The sequence below is a fragment of the Bombina bombina genome, chromosome 3 (assembly GCF_027579735.1).
Source record: "Bombina bombina isolate aBomBom1 chromosome 3, aBomBom1.pri, whole genome shotgun sequence".
Lineage (NCBI taxonomy): Eukaryota > Metazoa > Chordata > Amphibia > Anura > Bombinatoridae > Bombina > Bombina bombina.
Genome location: NC_069501.1, coordinates 631,769,009 through 631,785,186, shown reverse-complemented (window position 1 = coordinate 631,785,186; position 16,178 = coordinate 631,769,009).

The following is a 16,178-nucleotide window of genomic DNA, read 5'->3' as shown; positions in this document are numbered from 1 at the left end:
CTGCGAGCCCCACCTTACTCTACAATGAACCTGAACTGGAGGATGTGGTCGGCACCGTGGATCTGAAGGCTATACTATCAATTACGTAGAGGGAGCCCCCTGTGGCAACCCGACAGCCGAACGCTTTCCCTATGCCAAGAAATCTGGAGGAGCCTGTCCCGCTAGTTTGCAGTACCGCATTCAGTGTCATAGCGAGAGTAATCTCTGAAGAGTCCTCACATAGCACTGAGACCCTGCGGAACTACAACTACTACATCTGCTCTGAAATATCTGCCCAGAGAAACCGGGGTATGTTTGGATACCTGTCCCAGCGTAGTGGTAGACTGGGGATGTGTCCCTCCACGTCAACATTGAATACTCAGGGAGCGTTGTCATCTAGGATCTGCAGGTTGGATTCCTCACGTCGCATCTACATGATGCTGGGAGGCTGCTCTTATTGTTTGCTACCTGATTTGCATGGTACGGATGAGGGACTTTGGTGTAGCTAGACTGCTTATTACAGTTCAGTCAGATCTTAGGTGATGATGTGGAACTCTGTATCGAGCTGCTTACAGGCTATCTACATTTATCCAAATAGAGACAATTCATATGTGCTGACAGAGAGATTTCATAGGATACTCGATATAAACATTCTTTGCCCCACCGCTATATAATCCAACTTTAGTGTCTCATTAATTGTTTGGAGGGATTTTAATATTACACGTTACTAGCATTGGTATCACTAGTTGGAGATATGTATGTACCCAAATGCATCTGTTTGAGCTAGCTATAGTACTAAAGTGTCTATACTCTAATAATATTGCTGCGCCTTTGTGTGCAGTTTTATACCGTAGGTTACATTACATTCTTTATTATACTGTATCTTTACTCTAGGGAGAATAGTATGTAGGGTTCAACCATAGCCAGGCATTAACAGTTACACCCCTCTAACTATGTAGTTGCTTCAGCAGTACCATTAGTATGCTGAGTTTATGTGCAAATATAGTTTAGAAGATAACCGTGCACACGGCATAAGCTAAACCTATGTACAATGACTATGTATTGTTTATGTCCTACCTGTACATACATACCTATACTAACCGGTGCCTATAATCTTCTCATAATATATATTTACATAGTTTAAATGCTGGCTAGTTATCCCAACTAATCCTATGACTTAGAAGCAGTGAGGGGATGATTAGCATGAAGTTACACTTGTTTTAGGGTATTTCCTAACTGCAGTGATCCCTGCTGCCTTCGGTTTCATATTCTAACATACTACAGCACACATTGCTCTGATAATTTATGGGTGCTACCACCGTGCTAGGTTTTTATTTACTAGATAGCTAGATCTTCTAAATGGTTCCTGTCCTCACAGGCTCATATAGAGACCCAATTATCAATTACAGCTAGGCGACAGACACCTGATATAGTCTGTCTTGTATTTGTCCACAATGATGTGTTTTTGCTTGCTCACTATTATATACAATTAATGTATTTAATACTCTCTGTTCCCATAACGGTTTATATGGTCACACTATGCCTCTGAGACTTGTATAATTCTTTTCGTGCTATGGGTTTATTTAGGGTATCAAACTTTAAGTAGTTTTTAAATGTCAGTTAGCTGGCTGATAGAGCTTTATATTTTTATTTAAAATACTCTTCATTGTTTACATTTAGTTTGGTTATATGCAACGTTAATATATAATTATTAGTTGAGCACCAGTGTATTCTACTTTATTTAGAGCTTTATTCACTTCTAGAGGCACTACTTTATTTCACAGCTGAACAGCAAGCCTGATCCGGCACATGGTTTATATAGAGATATCCTGAAATAAGATTATATGATACACTTTCCCATATACATTTTTATGACGCAGGGTCATGGTCTGGGACTATTGCTATCAGGATGTTCAGTTTTCACAGGTTAAGCTCTTAGTCCATAGTATAGTCTCAGTAGGCCAATACAAAATGGAGCTCTAAGGAATACAAAATGTGCACCCAATATGTATACACCGTGAGTATACTGCTATTTTTAGATGCTATGTAGCTCACATTTAAAGAGCTTTACTGCTAATGTATGCAAACGTAATGGGGACTACTCTCTTAATAATGTCACTCGAAAAATACTTCAATAACTGATAAGCTGCCCAGTTTTATCCCCTTCCCTACAGAAACAGAAATGGGTCCTTTATGTTTTATATCCCTTACTTTCCCCCATATATATAATACTTAAGCCCTCAGAAGGACCAAGAGGGATTTATCTCTTTTGAATAAGGATAACCCTTCAATATATATATATTTCACACTAGGGGAATTATTTTTGCAAACTAAAACTACTGCATTCCACTCTCTTATTATATCCATATTTTGTATTCTACGTGCCCTTATAGGTTTGTACAGGTCCAAAGGTGACCATTTATATTCGTTGGGATCCTTTCTAGTTTCCTATTTTATTCTTAGGGCACAAGAGTGACTCAAGCCAGTCTAAGAGGTGTTGCAATAATATAAAACCCATCATAATATTTAGCTAAGATGTATTGTATTATATGTTTGTAAATATATATGTATGCTTATTTTTCTGATATTACCCTAGACACTCTGAGAACGGGAGTTGACTAGAACTCTTAGCCTAATCAGTGTTCATTGGAGTTGAATGTTCGTCAATATGTTTTTGTGATCTTTCTCCTTTTATACTTACTACTTATCTTTCAGTAAGCTCATATAGAAGCCCCCTGATACATTTAGCTCACCTATTATTACCATATAGGAGGTTTCCCCTAGATTAACTTAAGTAAGATGCTTTTCTTAGAAGAACCTATGGGAATTTTATGTATGATACTCATCTAAACAAGTTAATGCAATCTGTCCACCTCCTCCTCCACAAGACACCTTAAGCTGATTCGATCATATTGCATATAGCCCTCTATAGGGTACTAGATCTACATGTCAGCGTCCAAGACTGTAGAGTATAGGTACTTTAGAAATTAAATAATAGATACAACAATATGCTGATCGTTAGTCAATTTGCAAGCGAGGAGATCTCTATCTTTGTCCAACACAAATATTATATATTGAACATTAGTATTAAAATAGTTTTATTACATAAGAAGGCTCCTCAGCCTCTTACCTACTTAGGCGACGTTTGTTTGGGTACAAGCTATATATCCTAATATTTTATATAGTCCTAGAGCTATTCTTGTTACTAAATAATTAGAGGTTATGGTTTATATACCATGCATCCCCGGATTTCGGATTTTTTAATCTACAGCCTAAGATGATATTAATGGGATAGTTTACTCTTCCCCTACTACCCTAAACTTTAAGAGGTTTTTACCTGACGAATATTATTTTGTGTCAATCTAAGCTCTACATGATATGTTAGACCTAATCCTATGTATCACTTAATTCCTAACTTACTGGAATTTAAGGAATATACTTCAGGAAATCCTAACATACTACCCTTCTCAGATGTAACCTGTTTTTTCTCTTCTCTCCCTCACACTGAATGGGTCCGCCCCCCCTTTATATCTAGAGCGGCTTTTTGCCCGCTGACTCCCCCCCCCCCTTATATATATTCTGAATTATCATCTCCTCATAAGGTACAGGAGTGGCCTCCCTAGAGACTACCATATATGTTTCATTTCCATGACTATACGACCCACTTGTGGTCAGCTCAGTAGTCACTTCAATAAGCTATTACGATTACAAAATGGAGGATTCAGAAGCTCAGGTCACCTATTGTCTCAATCACTAATCTCAATATAACTTGTTCATGTATTTTATATGTCTTTGTGTCTAAATTGTAACACATGTGACTGTTACCATAAGTTGTAATGTTTGAAAATCCTCAATAAAAAAACAAACAAACACTCAGACACACACAAAATATGTAAACTGTTCTTCATTAATTATAAAGCTCATGCCTAGAGCTGCTCCCTGGCTCAGCAGAACATCAAATGAAAGATAAACAGAGCACTCTAAAAATAAATCGCTAAAGAAAAGGTTTAGGCGCGCAAACTATGAAAATTCTGCTCTCTGATTCTGTTCCAAGTCTGTCAGTCCACAGCCCCGGGCTGTGTGCCTACCTCTTCTTATGGCCAGGCACCTCTGCTCTCTGTCCACCCCCAGACCCCTACCTGCCCTCCCCTCCTACCTCTTCAGTGTGAACTTAGTGTACCGTAACCGTACCGGTCTGGTGGGCATCATACGTGGCTCCTTCACTTTAGAGACAGTGTCAGACAGTCATGCGGTCAGGTGCCAGGCATCCCCCTCATGATTTCCCAGTTCCCGTTTAGAGAGACAGCACAGCAGTGAGTGACTCCACTGCTCCACACGCCACTGAGCAGTGAGCACAGTTAGGCAGGCAGGTTTAGGCTAGCAGCGCAACTTTGCAAGCCCCACGGCACACCCACAACATTCATAGTGAAATTGGGCAGGGGGAGGAGCAAAGTACAAACAAGCAAAAGCAGCCAGGAAAACTATTTTGTGGAAATTGCAGCACTGACTCAAGGGGCAAAAAAATGAAGTGTCTACAACTTCCCCAGTCCCACTAATGTTCACAAATGCTAACCCCTCTAATAAAAAAATATATGCATCTCTACATTGTATTTCTTTGAATTTCAATGTAGGGTGTCACCCGGGTGCGGCCCGCACCCCCCTAGAACTCCATCATTACCACTACCCCGCATGTCCAATGTCTTGGGGTCACATTTGACTCAGATCTTTCTTTCACTCCTCACATTCAGACCTTGGCTAAATCCTGCTGCTTCCACCTTAAAAACATCTCTAAAATTAGACATTCCCTTACACAAGACACAACTAAGATTTGAATCCACTCTAATCTTTTCCTGCCTTGATTACTGCAACTCTGTCCTCTCTGGTCTCCCCAGCTGCCACCTAGCTCCTTTACATTGCATAATGAATGCCTATGCCAGGTTCATCTTCCTTACACGTTGCTCCTCATCTGCTGCACCGCTTGGCAGGGCCCTCTACTCGTTTGATCCCTATAAATGTTTTGTTGTACTCCGCATATGTTTATAGCGCTGCGGAATCTGTTGGCACTCTACAAATAACCGATAATAATAATAATAATAATACTCTGTAATGTATTTTGAATGTGTTTTGTGACACTTTGTTTCACGAAGCAGTTGACCACAGCTCTGAGGTCACACTAACCCGACATGCGTTATCAATTGTGCTCAAGCGATCGTGTTTACTTCCAACTTGTAATGCGAGCGGAAAACCTGACCTGCACAAACACCCACAATAATCCCCTTTTCACTAATGCTTAACTGTTAATGCGCCATTCGTAATCTAACCCTTAGTGCGTGAGTGAAAGAGTGCACTAATATATAGAGGTCGGATATTGTGACCACGCTAACTCCCTTTCGCTGTAGGCTTCTATTGGGGCTTTTTATTGCTAGCTTACCTAAAGGTGTGCTAGACCAACTGCGCTTAAAGGGACATGAAACCACATTTTTTCTTTCATGATTTAGAAAGAGCATGCAATTTTAAACACCTTTCTAATTTACTTCTATTATCTAATTTGCTTCATTCTCTTGATATTCTTTGCTGAAAAGCATATCTAGATAGGCTCAGTAGCTGCTGATTGGTGGCTGCACATAGATGCCTCGTGATTGGCTCACCCATGTGCATTACTATATCTTCAACAAAGGATATCTAAAAAACAAAGCTAATTAGATAATAGAAGTAAATTGGAATGCTGTTTAAAAATGTATTCTCTATATGAATAACGAAAGAACAATTTTGAGTTTAGTTAATTATAATATACTATTACTTTTGGGGAAGAATCTAGCGCACTGCTATACCCATTAGGTAGTTAGTCCTGGCTCACATTTTTGGAACATTACTAACAGTCCTAAATCTCTGCCCAATAACAAAAGTGAGAAGAGATCTGAGATAAATGTACTACGCTCTACTTAAAGGCTCAGTTATCTAGTTATAGTTTGCTCCTTATGCCTTTCTTTTACTAAGCTAAGGGTTGTATTCTGTAAGATTAATCTTTGCCCTGCACTAGTATATTTCTTGCAGACTGTTGCATATATTTTTTTTCCCTGCTAAAGTGTGGATTATGTTTTGTTATGACGCTATGCTCACTGCCGTTTAATGCTATATCTTGCAAATATCAGACTGATAGCCCCCAGATAGCCAGCGAATGGTCTGTGTCGAACACTACTAAGTTCACCTACTAAAACTATGTTGGTATAATCCCTTCGTTCCCCTCAGCCGGCGAGGGTAGGGAAGGGCGTCAGTTGGTGGGCTCACACACCTCACATACTAAATAGCCCCACATCTACACTACAACACTGACATGCCTCCCTTTAATTCGTGCTTTTATGCTATCATGCTAGACTGATTTTTGGGGCCTGCGTGTACTGGAAACTGAACTCTCTTCACCACAATTCTAAATATAGCGAAGTGCTTACCTATATTTAATATTATTCTAATACTTATATTTAAACATTTACCTTTGGGCAGTTTCACCAGCAGCACTTATTTATCTTTTGGAGATACTCTGAGCTTTATTTCCGTTTAGCCATGGCAAACTTATCATTCTAGCCCCTTGAAAACAATTTGTATATAATAGCTCCCTACTCCTTTGTAACAATTCCTATGAGTATGTGCCCTTCTATCTATAGGTCATATATAGTGACTACAATTCATTATACACAGTGGTTGATTATCATGCTATTTCCCTTGACTATATATCATATGTTGTGTACTAATACCCTTAGCTTAACAGTAGTTTCTTAGTTTTTATATGTTAATAATTTTGGATATTCAATATAGAGAATTTATTACCAGCACTTAGCTGTGATCAAGTGTTAGTTTGCCTAAAAGTATGAAACTTCCCCCATCACCATACCTACTTTATGCTAATACAGTTACCCCCTCATAACTTATATCACACTTCTAGATTCCATCCATTCTCCATCTTCTATACTGTCACAGTCTAAGAGATGTGCTATCTCACTAAGATAGATAGCTATTAGGTTGCTTCTCTTAGCTCTCAGCATAATCCCACCCGCACCCTCATACTTATAGCGGTGTTTATCCGCTGAACATTCCTGTAATAATTTTCGCTTCATTCTAATCTTCTAGGGTCCCTCATGTGGTTATCATTGATAGAATACTCCTCCTATATCAGTTGGTTCATGAGCAGCCCAACCCTTAACCACTCGCATTACTATTATTATGTATAAAAATTAGGTTCTCAGGTATATGTCGAAACCAAGATGTATAATTTCATATATTTTGAATATAACTCATTAGATTTTGTCATTTATATTATATGAAACGTGTATTTGTCAATTTATGCATATAAGTTGATTGGTATTTTTTTTTTACCTTTCTGTTGTCATTGTTACTGAACCTCAATAAAAGAATATTTAAAAAAAAAATTATTTAAAATTGAGATTGCATATTTCAAGGTAAGTGCTCAAAGGTGTATGTGTGTGTGTGTGTGTATATATATATATATATATATATATATATATACACACATATCTGTTAATATGTATGTATTCACATACATATTTACACATAAATACACATATATACATACACACATACAAATATATATATATATATATATATATTTATAGTAAATAGAAGATCAGCACTCACCAACTGTTACAACCACTGTGCACGGCCAGTTAACATGCAAAATAGTTCACACGGAAGTAGGACAGGACCCGGTGTTGATCCGTGTTATCCCACAACAAAAGAAGCCAGCACCAGAGGTTAATGAATCACCAATTTAATGCCAAATAAGCATAACGTTTCAGCCCCCACTGGAGACTTGATCACATGCAGCAAATCACAAGGAAAAGTTAGGCATAAAATGTACATCCCATACAATCCCTTAAATACCCACACCCACCAATCAGATTCAAAACACAGAACCGCCAAATGCTAGGAAAACCAACACAGCTGTAGCGCATAAGTGTCAGCATGAATCGCAAGCGTCCACTCGTAACCAAGGTAGCATAGTGTAAGCAAACAGCAGGGAGCAGCGTATGGCAACTGCGCATGCGTGCGTGATGATGTCATCACGCAGACACGGGTAACCATGGTAACCAGTACCAGGGAAGAAGGGTTGTTACAGATGTGGCAACTGCATTACCTGTAATGGTATGATTGTTGGTAATAGGTTCCATCACCCTCACACGAATAAGACCTTCAGTATATGCCATCGGCTAACCTGCACTTCCATGTGATCTACGTGATAATTTGCCCCTGTTCTCTATATTATGTGGGGAAGACCATTACCTCCTTCAGAGAGAGGTTAGCTAATCATAAAACAGCCATCAGATTGGCTTTGGATAAAGGATCGTCTGATCAACCGGTGGCACGCCATTTCCAACAGGCTGGTCATCCTATCTCTACTTTGAGGACAATTCTCATTGATCACATCCCGAAATCTAGACGTGGGGGCGATCGGGCTAAGGCCCTTTTGAAGATGGAATCAAGTTGGATTCACCGTCTTGACACAATTACAAGAAAAGGCTTGAATGTGATGATAGATTACAGTTGTTTCTACAAGTGACTGTGGGTGTCCTTTCATTGTGGTTACTAGTCTCTACCATGCTCCTGTTGCACCTTGTGATAGATTGTACAGTATAGTATATTGGCTACTATTTTATGACACTAATAGATTTTCACACTATATGCTTAAAGGGACAGTAAACCTTAAAAATAATGTTATATAATTCTGCACATAGTGCAGAATTATATAACATTATTTAGGTGCTATAGCCATAAACGCCTTTTTTACCTTTTAATTTGCTAAAAATATGGCACTTTTACAGACCGCTCTCTGCTGAGCGGGTCTGTTATTTTTAGTCAGCGCATCGGGCCAGCTGTATAGTCACAGCCCGGCCCGACCGTGCCATAAGACTAAGTGCAGCTCGCTCCTGTCACAGATCCTCCTGATCGGAACAGCCAATAGAATGCAAGCTCAATCTGATTGGCTGATTGGATCAGCCAATCGGATTGAACTTGAATCTGATTGGCTGATTCCATCAGCCAATCAGAATATTCCTACCTTAATTCCGATTGGCTGATAGAATCCTATCAGTCAATCGGAATTCGAGGGATGCCATCTTGGATGACGTCATTTAAAGGAACCGTCATTCGGCGAGTAGGCGTTGCTTGAAGAGGTAGGATCCGCGTCGGCTGGGAAGAAGATGGCTCCGCTCCGGAAGAAAGAAGATTGAAGATACGGCTTGATAGAAGACTTCATCCCGATGATGGACTTCCGACTTCAGCCCGATGATGGAGTTCTTCAGCCGCCGCTTGGATCAAGACTTCGGACCCTCTTCTGGACCGATCGCTGAACCCGGTGAGGTGAAGACAAGGTAGGGAGATCTTCAGGGGCTTAGTGTTAGGTTTATTTAAGGGGGGTCTGGGTTAGATTAGGGTTATGTGGGTTGTAATGTTGGGGGGGGGGGTATTGTATTTTTTTTTTTTACAGGCAAAAGAGCTGAATTCTTTGGGGCATGCCCCGCAAAGGGTCCTTTTCAGGGCTGGTAAGGTAAAAGAGCTTTGAACTTTTTTAATTTAGAATAGGGTAGGGGATTTTTTTTATTTTGGGGGTCTTTGTTATTTTATTAGGGGGCTTAGAGTAGGTGTAATTAGTTTAAAATTGTTGTAATATTTTTCTAATGTTTGTAAATATTTTTTTATTTTTTGTAACTTAGTTCTTTTTTATTTTTTGTACTTTAGTTAGTTTATTTCATTGTAGTTATACTATTTAATAGCTATTGTACCTGGTTAAAATAATTACAAAGTTGCCTGTAAAATAAATATTAATCCTAAAATAGCTACAATATAATTATAATTTATATTGTAGCTATATTAGGGTTTATTTTACAGGTATTTAGTTTTAAATAGGATTAATTTATTTAATAATAGTTAATTTATTTTGTTAGATAAAAATTATATTTAACTTAGGGGGGTGTTAGTGTTAGGGTTAGACTTAGCTTTAGGGGTTAAAAAATATATTAGAATAGCGGTGAGCTCCGGTCGGCAGGTTAGGGGTTAATGTTTGAAGTTAGGTGTCGGCGATGTTAGGGAGGGCAGATTAGGGGTTAATACTATTTATTATAGGGTTATTGAGGCGGGAGTGAGGCGGATTAGGGGTTAATACATTTATTATAGTAGCGGTTCGGTCGGCAGATTAGGGGTTAATAAGTGTAGGTAAGGTAGCGGCGACGTTGGGGGGGCAGATTAGGGGTTAATAAATATTATGTAGGTGTCTGCGATGTTAGGGGCAGCAGATTAGGGGTACATAGGGATAATGTAGCTGGCGGCGGTGTACGGAGCGGCAGATTAGGGGTTAAAAAAATTTAATAGAGTGGTGGCGGTGTGGGGGGGCCTCGGTTTAGGGGTACATAGGTAGTTTATGGGTGTTAGTGTACTTTAGAGCACAGTAGTTAAGAGCTTTATAAACCGGCGTTAGCCCAGAAAGCTCTTAACTACTGACTTTTTTCTGCGGCTGGAGTTTTGTCGTTAGATTTCTAACGCTCACTTCAGCCATGACTCTAAATACCGGCGTTAGAAAGATCCCATTGAAAAGATAGGATACGCAAATGGCGTAGGGGGATCTGCAGTATGGAAAAGTCGCGGCTGTAAAGTGAGCGTTAGACCCTTTCCTGACTGACTCCAAATACCAGAGGGCGGTAAAAACCAGCGTTAGGACCCTCTAATGCTGGTTTTCACGGCTACCGCCCAACTCTAAATCTAGCCGTTAGACTCATTAGTCCATGGATACATTACATATAACTTCTGGTAGACGAAATCCTTCTCCGTTAAGTCCTCTTTAAGGTGATTTTATTCTGGTGTAAAGCCTGCTTCTTATTGCGGTTCCAAAGCTGTGTTTTCGACTTGCATCGAGCAACAAATTAAGACCTGGTTCTCAGCTGTGCAAAATGACGTCACACGCCAACGGCCGTTTCACCCCCCACGTGAATCAAACGTCATTGGGGCTTCCTCAGGGCGTATACTTCAGAGTCTCATACATGCTCTATTTAAACTCAGCCCTTATTTTGGATTGGTGAAAATATTTGCGGTGTTAACACAACATAGATTTTTATGCTGTTCACAAAAAGAAAGAAAGAAAATACAATCCCTCGATTCTCACATAGGTAGTGAATTGAATCAATTCAACTAATGTGTTCATAACACTTGTTTTAAATTTTTACAAGTTACATTTGCACTTAGATACAGCCATACATTTTTGTATCCACTTTCAACATAACAAATGCAAGCAAGAATGAGCACCGGAAGACAGAACCCGATTTATTAAATCTTTAGAAGTACAATTTATAAGTAAAAATTGTATATTTGCAAGTTATTTCCTATTGCATCTACTAGTAGATTTTAACGAAAGATGCACTTTAAAAAATTCTAGAGAAAAGGAGCAAAATCTAATTTTTCATTCAATCCTTTTGGTGACAAAAAAATCCTGGTGGTGATATAGACCATCTGCTTCTCAGAAAAGAAGTGGCATGGATATATAGATTAAAAACTTTGTCACCAAAAGGATTGAATGAAAAATTAGATTTTGCTCCTTTTCTCTAGAATTTTTTAAAGTGCATCTTTCTTTAAAATCTACTAGTAGATGCAATAGGAAATAATAAGTTCCGACTTTCTCAGATGTTTTTCCAGTTTCTAAGCGAGCTTCGGAAATTGTTTCTAAGTAATGGGAGAGACCGGGTATTCCCTTCTCTCCGTCTCCTATTTTCAGGAAGATGTTTCCTATAGCTGACGCTATCAAAGAAACTTGGCAAACGGTTCCTAAGGTGGAAGGGGCTATCTCCACCTTAGCCAAGCGAACTACTATTCCTATTGAGGATAGTTGTGCTTTTAAAGACCCCATGGAGAAGAAGTTGGAGGTTCTGCTTAAAAAGATTTATGTTCACCAGGGTCTGCTATTGCAGCCGGCTGCGTGCATTGCTACTGTCACTAGTGTGGCAGCTAATTGGTTTGAGACTCTGTCTGAGTCTCTTAAGTCTGAGACTTCTTTGGAGGAGATCTAAGATAGGATTAAAGCTCTGAAGTTAGCCAATGCTTTTATTACGGATGCTTCTCTGCAAATTACTAAATTAGCAGCTAAGAGTTCAGGGTTTTCTATCCTAGCCCGCAGAGCTTTGTGGTTAAAACCTTGGTCTGCGGACGTTTCATCTAAGTCTAAACTTGTAGCTATTTCTTACAAGGGAAAGACCTTGTTTGGACCTGGTCTGAAGGAAATTATCTCTGACATTACGGGAGGTAAGGGTCATCTCCTTCCTCAGGATAAGAGCAACAAAAAGGACGACAAAGTAATTTTCGTTCCTTTCGCAATTTCAAGGGCAATTCCTTCTCTTCCTCCTCTAAACAGGAAGGAAACTATTCGCAATCTAAGCCTTCTTGGAGACCCAACCAGCCTTGGAACAAGGGTAAACAGTCCAAGAAGCCTGCTGCTGACTCCAAAACAGTATGAAGGGCATGCCCCCAATCCGGGACCGGATCTGGTGGGGGGGCAGACTTTCTTTCTTCGTTCAGGCTTGGGTGCGAGACATTCAGGATCCCTGGGCTATAGAAATAGTGTCCCAGGGATACAAACTGGAGTTCAAAAATTTTCCTCCTCGAGGAAGATTTCTTCTTTCAAGATTATCTGTAAACCAGATAAAAAGAGAGGAGTTCTTACATTGTGTAAGAGACCTCTCCTCCCTGGGAGTGATTATTCCCGTTCCTGTGCAGGAACACAGGCAGTGTTTTTATTCAAATCTGTTTGTAGTTCCCAAGAAGGAGGGAACTTTCAGACCTATTTTAGACCTCAAGAGTCTGAACAAGTTTCTCAGAGTTCCATCTTTAAAGATGGAAACTATTCGTACCATTCTTCCATTGATCCAGGAGGGTCAATTTATGACGACAGTGGACTTAAAGGATGCATATCTACAAGTTCCTATCCACAGAGATCATCACAAGTTCCTAAGGTTTGCCTTTCTGGACAGACACTTTCAGTTTGTGGCTCTTCCTTTCGGGCTGGCCACGGCACCCAGCATTTTCACAAAGGTTCTGGGGTCTCTGCTGGCAGTTTTAAGACCGCGGGGCATTGTGGTGGTGCCTTATCTGGACGATATTCTAATCCAGGCGCCATCTTGTCAACAAGCAAGGTTCCATACTGACATTGTACTATCCTTCCTGAGGACTCATGGGTGGAAGGTAAATCGGGAAAAGAGTTCCTTAATCCCGAAAGCAAGGGTGACTTTCTTGGGAACTGTAATCGATTCTATATCCATGAGGATTTTTCTGACAGAGGTCAGGAAATCAAAGATTCTAGATACCTGTCGAGCCCTTCAGTCCAATCCTCGGCCGTCAGTGGCCCAGTGCATGGAAGTAATTGGACTGATGGTGGCGGCAATGGACATCATCCCGTTTGCTTGGTTTCACCTCAGACCTCTGCAGTTAAACATACTCAGGCTGTGGAATGGAGATTATGCAGACTTGTCTCCTCGAATAACCCTGGAGCAGGAGACAAGGGATTCACTTCAATGGTGGTTGTCTCTGGATCATCTATCCCAGAGAACATGCTTTCGCAGACCATCCTGGGTGATTGCAACAACAGATGCCAGTCTTCTAGGGTGGGGAGCTGTCTGGGGTCCTCTAAAGGCTCAGGGAGTGTGGACTCCGGCGGAGTCTGTTCTTTCTATAAACATCCTGGAACTGAGAGCAATCTTCAATGCTCTTCTGGCCTGGCCTCAGTTGGCTTCGTCCCAGTTCATCAGATTCCAGATGGACAACATAACGAAAGTGGCTTACATCAATCATCAGGGAGGAACGAGGAGTTCCATAGCGATGACAGAGGTAGCCAAGACAATCTGGTGGGTGGAGGCCCATTCTTGCCATCTGTCAGCGATCCACATCCCAGGGGTGGACAACTGGGAGGCAGACTTTCTGAGCAGGCAGACCTTTCATCCGGGAGAGTGGGAGCTTCATCCGGAAGTATTCTCCAACCTGATTCTCAAATGGGGTCGGCCTGAGTTAGATCTCATGGCATCTCGTCAGAATGCCAAGCTCCCGAGATACGGGTCAAGGTCCAGGGATCCTCAGGCGGAACTGATAAATGCTCTAGCAGTTCCTTGGTCCTTCAGCTTAGCATATCTTTCCCCCCCCCCCATTTGCTCTTCTTCCTCGGGTCATTGCTCGAATCAAACAGGAGAAGGCATCAGTGATCCTCATTGCTCCTGCGTGGCCTCGCAGGATTTGGTATGCCGATCTGGTGGACATGTCATCCCTGCCACCTTGGAGACTGCCATTGAGGAAGGATCTTCTCATTCAAGGTCCCTTCCTTCATCCAAATCTAATTTCTCTCAAGCTGACTGCTTGGAGATTGAACGCTTAATTCTATCCAAGCGGGTTTTTTCTGATTCGGTCATAGAGACCTTGATTCAGGCGCGTAAGCCTGTAACTAGAAAGATTTACTATAAGATATGGAGTAAATATCTTTATTGGTGTGAATCCAAGGGCTACTCATGGAGTAGAGTTAGGATTCCCAGAATTTTGTCTTTTCTCAAGAAGGATTGGAGAAGGGTTTATCGCCAAGTTCCCTAAAGGGTCGGATCTCTGCCTTATCTATTTTGTTACACAAACGTCTGGCTGATGTCCCAGATGTTCAATCCTTTTGTCAGGCCTTGGTTAGGATCAGGCCTGTGTTCAAACCAGTTACTCCTCCATGGAGTCTGAATTTGGTTCTTAAGGTTCTTCAAGGGGCTCTGTTTGAGCCTATGCATTCCTTAGATATTAAGTTGTTATCTTGGAAAGTTTTATTTCTTGTTGCTATTTCTTCAGCTCGAAGAGTGTCTGAGCTTTCGGCGTTGCAATACAATTCGCATTACCTTATTTTCCATTCGGATAAGGTAGTTTTACGTACTAAACTAGGGTTCCTTCCTAAGGTTGTTTCAGACAGGAACATTAATCAGGAGATTGTTATTCCTTCCTTGTGTCCTAATCCTTCTCAGAAGGAAAGGCTTCTGCATAATTTGGACGTAGAACGTGCTTTGAAGTTTTACTTACAAGCAACTAAAGACTTTTGTCAGTCTTCTTCTCTGTTCATGATTTTTCTGGAAAACTTAAGGGTCAGAAAGCTACGGCTACCTCTCTTTCTTTTTGGTTGAGGAGCATCATCCGCTTTGCATACGAGACTGCTGGACTGCAGCCTCCTGAAAGAATTACAGCTCATTCCACTAGGGCGGTTGCTTCCTCATGGGCATTCAAAAATGAAGCTTCTGTGGAACAGATTCGCAAGGCTGCAACTTGGTCTTATCTTCACACTTTTTATAAATTTTACAAATTTGATACTTTTGCCTCGGCTGAGGCTGTTTTTGGGAGAAAGTTTCTTTAAGCAGTGGTGCCTTCCATTTAGGTTCCCTGTCTTGTCCCTCCCTTATCATCCGTGTACTCTAGCTTTGGTATTGTAATCCCACAAGTAAGGATGATGATTTGTGGACTCATCGTGTCTTTAAAAAGAAAATGTATGCTTACCTGATAAATTTGTTTCTTTTTAGACACGATGAGTCCACGGTCCGCCCTGTTCTTTTTAATTTTTAAAACAGGGTGTTCTTTTTTGTAAACTTCAGACACCTCAGCACCTTGGCTTTTCCTTTCTCTTCCTAACTTTGGTTGAATGACTGGAGTAGGAAGGAAGGGAGGAGCTATTTAATAGCTCTGCTGTGGTGCTCTTTGCCTCCTCCTGCTGACCAGGAGGCGACATCCCACAAGTAAGGATGATGATCCGTGGACTCATCGTGTCTAAAAAGAAACAAATTTATCAGGTAAGCATAAATTTTCTTATATACATACATATACACACACACACACACATATATACACACATATCTTTTTTTAAACCTCTCTTTTGAATATAGAACTTTTTTTATTTTTTATAAACTTTTTATATACGAGTGTAATACTTTATTTTAATAAGTTTTACATGTGTTTTGTGAAACTTTTATTTTAACCCTAACACTTTACTTAAGTTCTCATATTTTGGCTTGTGCTTGTAACGCTCGTAGGATACTCCTCTATCAGACCAAACTCGGCCAGTAGTCTTGTTATCCCGGCGACGAGCCAGAATGATAGGGAATATCCCAGAGCAGAGAAAGTTAGCGAGATGAGGAAGGCGGCACGCA